General features: G+C 42.8%; 1 pseudogene; it reads right to left on the bottom strand.

Annotated features, from left to right (window-relative positions):
- Positions 1-682: 682 nt before the first annotated feature.
- On the bottom strand, positions 683-1259 carry LOC116077840 (annotated as a pseudogene).
- Positions 1260-6996: the final 5737 nt, after the last annotated feature.

Raw genomic sequence — 6996 nt, forward strand, 5'->3', positions numbered from 1 at the left:
AAAAAAAAAAAAAAAAAAAAAATGGAGAAGAGTCCGAGGGAAAGGAAGTCCAGTGACAGGCTCAAAGTGGGATCCAGCTCAAGGGGAGGCCCCAAGGCCTGACACAATTACTGATGCTATGGTGCGCTTACAAACAGGAGCCTAGCATGGCTGTCTTCTGAGAGGCTCAACAAGCAGCTGAAAGAGTCAGATGAAGATACTTACTCTCAACCAATGGACAGAAGCAGGGGTCCACTGTGGTTAAATTAGGGAAAGGCTGGAAGAAGCTGAAGAGGAGGGTGACCCTGTAGGAGGTCCAGCAGTCTTAACTAACCTGAATCCCTGAGAACTTTCAGACACTGGATCATCAAGCAGACAGCATATACCATCTGATTGATATGAGGTCCCCAGCACATACACAGCAGAGGATTGCCTGGTCTGGCCTCAGTGAGAGAAGGTGTACCTAAAACCCTCAAGAGACTTGAGGCCCCAGGGGGTAGGGAGGTCTGGTGGGGTGGGAAGGGAGACATCCTGAAGGTAGTCAGGGGTTGTGGGGGAGGAGGTATGGAATGGAGAGGGTAGATGGGGGGGATAAAGACAGGACTATAAAAAAAATTAAAGAATAAAAAGTAAAAATAATGGTATAACTTAAATTCTTTTTTTTGTTGTTTTTTGTTTTTTTGTTTGTTTTTTTTTTAAACAAATCTTGCCTCGAGTTTATTTGTAAAAACAGCATAGGACACTGGTCATCTGCAAACTGTGTAAGTAGGTGTGTCACAGCAGTCCATCTATCTTCACACTGGCAGAAGCCTTTTCTATGGGGCCTTTACAGGGGCCTGGGCACCTTTGGGAGCCTGGGCTGGAGCTGAAGCCTGGGCCTTGGCTGGAGCTTTGGCCCCTGCCTTTGTTTGAACTTTGGGCTTTGGCTGGCAGAGCCTTTGACCCTTAGCCATGTAGCTTTGAATCTTCTTCCCAAGCTTGGAGTGAGCGATGAACACCAGACCCTTTGGCATCTTGGGCTTGACGGCCTGAGGCTTCACCAGGGCCTTGATGGCCTCTGCATGTGCACTCACTGCCTTTGCGTTGTTGGCCTGCATCTTCTTCAGGCCTTTCTTGTTGTGCTTCTTGGCAAAGCGCATATTCCTCAGGAACTTGGGGTCAACCCCCTTTAGAGATTCATATCTTTGTGACCAGGGTTTCTTGATGCCGTTTCTATGCCATTTGCGGGACTGGTTGTGTGTGGTGTGGTTCTTGGACTTGGCCATGTCTGCACGGTAACCCGCGGCTCCCGCAGCACCTCATAACTTAAATTCTGACAGCAGTTGTTTTCTCTAGGCAGAAGAGAGAAGACTATAATTTAAAATTTTTTTTACAATGGCTCTGATTTAGTTTTGTGACAAAATGCTTTTGAATTAAAATAAACAAAGCTTCTTTAGTGATACATTTGTATAATAGCCAGTCTTCTAATTTTTAAAGTACTGTACTTAAAAATAATCCAGTATTTTAGCAAATTCACTGTTACCAATGAGAAGGGTGGGAAATTAGGATTTGATTATGAATTTGGGTACAGAAATTTCTATGTTTGTAATAACTGACTAAACTCTGGAGATTCATAATTGCCTAGGTTTTAGTGGATTTGAGGTATCAGGGCATGATTGCTTTTATTATTATTTTATGTAACTAAAATCAAGTATTTATACATATGTCCACATGTGAGTATTTGTGTCTCAATGATATTTGTACTAAAATTGCTCCCAGGTGGCCACATTTAGTCAAATCAGAAAGGAAAAGAGTCTGTGTAGTTCAAGATTTGACTAAGTAGGTGTTGTTAAGTCATAATAAATGTCTGGGCATCTATGTGTCTGCTTTGTAATATTTCAAGAAAAGAAATTACTTGTAGAATTTTCCCAAAGTGACATGCAAGGCACGGCCAATGCAGATGCTCCCTTCACATCTGTCAGATTCTGTAGCTCTCTGACTTTGAGCATGAATTTTTATTCGACGTGATATTCTCTGATGAAGGGAAGAGTTGTCTGGCTGCAAAGTAAGATAGAGTACTGCAAGCATTAGTGTGAAATTCAACCAGTGCAGCAGTAATCTCTCTGTGTCTGGGATATTTGGCAAGAGAGCACTGAGAGCTTACCTCGCACTCTTCTACCCCCAGATCATCAGTGTTTCAACAGCAGGAGAAATTGCCGAGGCTACTCCTGCCATAATTTTGTCTCTGGGGAAGTGAGCTCAAGATGTCAGAAAGTAACATGCATGCTGAATGAGGAGGGCTAGCCCACTTAGAAAGTAATAACTGTGGCTAAAATTCCTTCCCATAGGGAGACATAAACAATGTCATCCCCTCCCCTAGGGTTCCAACCACAGAGGCAAAAAGTTTACTCTGGGAAACCAAGGGGTCTACAGGTGAGAGGTTACTTACAAGCTGTGGGTGCTTTTTCACATCAACAGGCCAGACCTATGAAACCTTTACCCAGCAGGGATGAGGGTCTCCCCCTAGCACTGTGGTCCATGCTTTAGTCTTCCCCGGGCCAGTTGTATGAGCAATACTTTAGAGCCCCTCATCCAGGCCGTTGGAGTTAAGGCAGAGCTGTGCACACCAGGTGGTAAGGAGCAGCCAGATCTGCAGGTTGGGATCTAATACTCATCTGCCCCTATGTGAGGCTGTTAAACTAGCAGGCTCAGCTACTAGGAGCTTTTGCAAGGGAGTGCATTTGAATGCGCCAAGGTGGCTGATGCTTGGCTCCGAGGATGGTGGCTCAGAGCACATCTCTAGTTTGCTTCTCTGAAGACTGGCCTCTCTTACCCAGAAGATCCCAGTTCGCCCCTTACAGGCTGGTTTGGGGACCCATCACTCTGCCCCTTGAGCCACAGATGATTAAATTAAGGGTAAATGCTTGAGCTCAGTTGAGTAGGGTGTGTTTGGCAGTAATTTGTGTAGCTTAGTAAAAGATTTTGTTCATCCCTGTGCTATAGCTATTAAATCCCAAGGTTATTTCCCTTAACAAAACCAAATAATAATAAAATGTCGGTTTATTTTTGCCACATAGCCGAGTTAAAAGGGATCAGAACTTTATTCAACCAATCCAAGGATAATTAATGGACTTCCGATAAAAATTAAGTACACAGAGTATTGCCAAGGATGGTAGGTCTCTTCTTAGTACCCTTTTCCCCGAATATACTAAGCCAAAAAGTCCTATGAGAATATCTGTGCTGCTTATACATGACACTGAAATTCTTACATCCTCTGGTGTTAGCATCCACCGACGTTTATATCTTTCCTGTGGAATGAGATGGATAATTTATCTGAAGCCAAGGAGCAGAGGGATGCTGGCACTCAGCTTGATGTCTCCTTTTTTTCCCTCTAGGATGCCAGCTCATTGGATGAGGCTGCTCACATTTGGGGTAGGTCTTTTTTACTAAGTCAACCTTTCTGAAAAGCGTCTTCTCCGCACTCCAAGAAGTGTGTTTCCATAGTAACTCTAAATCCAGTCCATCTCAGGTATTTGTTACACATGTAACACTGTTCCGAGTGTCCATGGCAAAACAACGAGAGAAAACCAAAGATAAACTTTAAGTAATAAGTGCCTGTAGGAAAATAGCTAAAAGTAACAAAAGGGAAAAAAAAGCAGCTGAATCTAAACCCTTACTGACAATAGAGACAGCTGCAGTTGGAGCTTCTCTAGGCTTTACGATGTAAACAAGAGGATGTATGTAAGAGACCATTGGAAATGAGCTATTTAGACGGTTCTAGAGCCAGCTGCTCCTAAGTCCCCACATACACAGAAGGTCAGCCAAGTTAAAGGCTCTTACCTCACTTTGGAGCTGGTTAGAAGATGTAGGATTGAGCTCAGCAGTGACCTGACACACTGGCCAGCTGACCCACGGACTCTCGAGACCTAATAAAAGTTTAGTGGTTTTTTGACTTTTTTTCCTTTTGTATTATAAGTTCATTTAGCCACAGATGACTTAGGCAGAGTAAACTTTTAAGGTTGTTAAAAGTTTAACTTTATTTATTTATTTATTTATTCATTTTTATTTATTCACTTTACATCCCATTCACTGCCCACCTCCAGAACACCTCCCTCCACAATTCTTCCTCCATCCCCACTCCCCTTCTCCTCTGAATAGATGGAGGCCCCCCTTTGTGTCCCCCAACCCTGGCACATCAAGTCTCTTCAGGGCTACGTGTATCTTCGCCCACTGAAGCCATACAAGGCAGCCCAGCTAGAAGAACATATCCCATTGACAGGCAACAGTTTTGGGGATAGCCCTGATCCAGTTGTTCAGGACCCAATGAAGACCAAGCTATGCATCTGCTACATATGTGTGGGGAGGCCTAGGTCCAGCCCATGTATGCTGTTTGGTGGGGGTTCAGTCTGTGAGATCCCCAAGGGTACAGGTTAGTTGACACTGTTGGTCTTCCTGTAGAGTTCCTATCCCCTTAAGGGGCTGCAATCCTTCTCTATACGCTTCCATAAGAGTCCCCAAGCTCCATCCACTGTTTGATTGTGGGTGTCCGTATTTGTCTGAGTCAGCTGCTGGGTGGAGCCTCTCAGAGGACAGCCATGCTAGAATCCTGTTTGCAAGCATAACAGATATCATTAACAGTGTCAGGGATTGGTACTTGCCTATGGGATGGTGTTTTAGTTAGTGTTTACATTGCTGTGAAGAGACACAATGACCAAGGAGACTCTTATAAGGACAACAGTTAATTGGAGCTGGCTTACAGATTCAGAGGTCCAGTTCATTATCATCAAGGTGGGAGCATGGCAGCAATCAGGCAGACATGGTACAGAAGGAGCTGAGAGTTCTACATCTTCATCTGAAGGCCACTAGCAGAATACTGGCTTCCAGGCAGCTAGGACGAGGATTTTAAAGCCAACACCCACAGTGACACACCTACTCCAACAAGACCACACCTTCTAATAGTGCCACTCCCTGGACCAAGCATACACAAACCATAACATCTAGATATGTGGTAGATAATTAGTTGAAGATTTTGAAAATTAAATACTAAACAACTCACATTAGAAATATACACTCCTGGGGCTGGCGAGATGACTCAGCAGTTAAGAGCACTGACTGCTCTTCTGAGGGTCCTGAGTTCAAATCCCAGGAACCACATGGTGGCTCACAACCATCCGCAATGAGATCTGGCACCCTATTCTGGTGTGCTCTGAAGACACCTACAGTGTACTTAGATATAATAATAAATAAATCTTTTTTTAAAAAAGAAATATACACTCCTTAAGTTGCATTGCTTTTGACATGAGCAGAGATATTGAAACTAGACGGTTACCATTGTAGCATGATCTTTTAGTTATGAGCTTAATGACAACTATTATATTTGCCTAAATAATAAAAGGACAATTCTTTAATTCTACACATTTCTCAGGAGTAACCAGTTTTGCCATTTAGTGGGCTACTCCATATAAAGCAATCTAGACCCCAAGTGTGAATATTGTTCCTGGGAAATTTGGTGCAGAGGATGGAGGGAAATCTATCTTACTAGCACACAGAGCCCAAGAGATTATGCAAGTATTAACTGATTTTTTTCCAGATGATGAAATTAAGAGTCAGCTTATTTCAGTTTAGTGACTCATCTCTCTGTAGGCAAAATGTTTTTGTTCACGATGTGAAGGATATCCTTGTGTTATTAAAATGCTGATTTCTCTGCTTTTGTATCTTGCTTCAATGAGGAAACAGCATTGTAATTCTTAAGTCTAGAATCTCCTGTCTCACTGGTTCCTTCAGGTCTGTCTGGGCTGGGGACCTGAGCAGACCTTGGGCGCACAATCCACAGCCAGTCCCACAAAACCCAGAGGAGGCTCCACTCCCAGGTACTCTAACAAGCCCAGGATCACAGGATCTCAGAATCACAGGACCACAGAGACAGCTTGACTCTAAGAAGTTCTGACACAACCATGATCACAGGAAGGACAGACTCTAGTCAGATTTAGCAAGGGCAGGTAGCACTAGAGATAACCAGATGGCAGGAGGCAAGCGTAAGAAAATAAGCAACACAACTAAGGTTACTTGGCATCATGAGAACCCAATTCTCCCACCATAGCAAGTCCTGGACACACCATCACACCAGAAAAGCAAGATTCGCATCTAAAATCACTTCTCATGACTTTAAGAAAGACATAAAGAACTCCCTCAAAGAAATACAAGAGAGCACAGGTAAACAACTAGAAGCCCTTCAAGAGGAAACAACAAAAATCCCTTAAAGAACTACAGAAAAACACAACCAAACAGGTGAAGGAAATGAACAAAACCATCCAGAGTCTAAAAATGGAAATAGAAACAATAAAGAAATCAGAGAGACAACTCTGAAGATAGAAAACCTAGGAAAGAAATCAGGAGTCATAGATGCAAGCATCACCAACAGAATACAAGAGACAGAAGAGAGAATCTCAGGAGCAGAAGACACCATAGAAAACATTTGACACAACAGTCAAAGAAATTGCAAAAAGCAAAAAGGTCCTAACCCAAAACATCCAGGAAATCCAGGATACAATGAGAAGACCAAACCTAAGGATAATAGGTATAGGAGAGAGTGAAGACTCCCAATGTAATGGGCCAGTAAACATCTTCAACAAAATTATAGAAGAAAACTTCCCTAACCTAACGAAAGTGATGCCTATGAACATACAAGAAGCCTACAGAACTCCAAATAGACAGGACCAGAAAAGAAATTTCTCCCGTCACATAATAATAAAAACACCAAATGCATTAAACAAAGAATTTTAAAAGCAGTAAGGGAAAAAGGTCAAGTAACATATAAAGGCAGGCCTATCAGAATTACACCAGACTTCTCACCAGAGACTATGAAAGCTAGAAGATCCTGGACAGATGTCATACAGACTCTAAAAGAACACAAATGCCAGTCCAGGCTACTATACCCAGCAAAACTCTCAATTACCATAGATGGAGAAATCAAAGTTTTCCATGACAAATCCAAATTCACACAATATATCTCCACAAATCCAGCCCTTCAAAGAGTAA

The sequence above is a fragment of the Mastomys coucha genome, unplaced genomic scaffold (genome assembly GCF_008632895.1).
Source record: "Mastomys coucha isolate ucsf_1 unplaced genomic scaffold, UCSF_Mcou_1 pScaffold5, whole genome shotgun sequence".
Classification (NCBI taxonomy): Eukaryota; Metazoa; Chordata; class Mammalia; order Rodentia; family Muridae; genus Mastomys; species Mastomys coucha.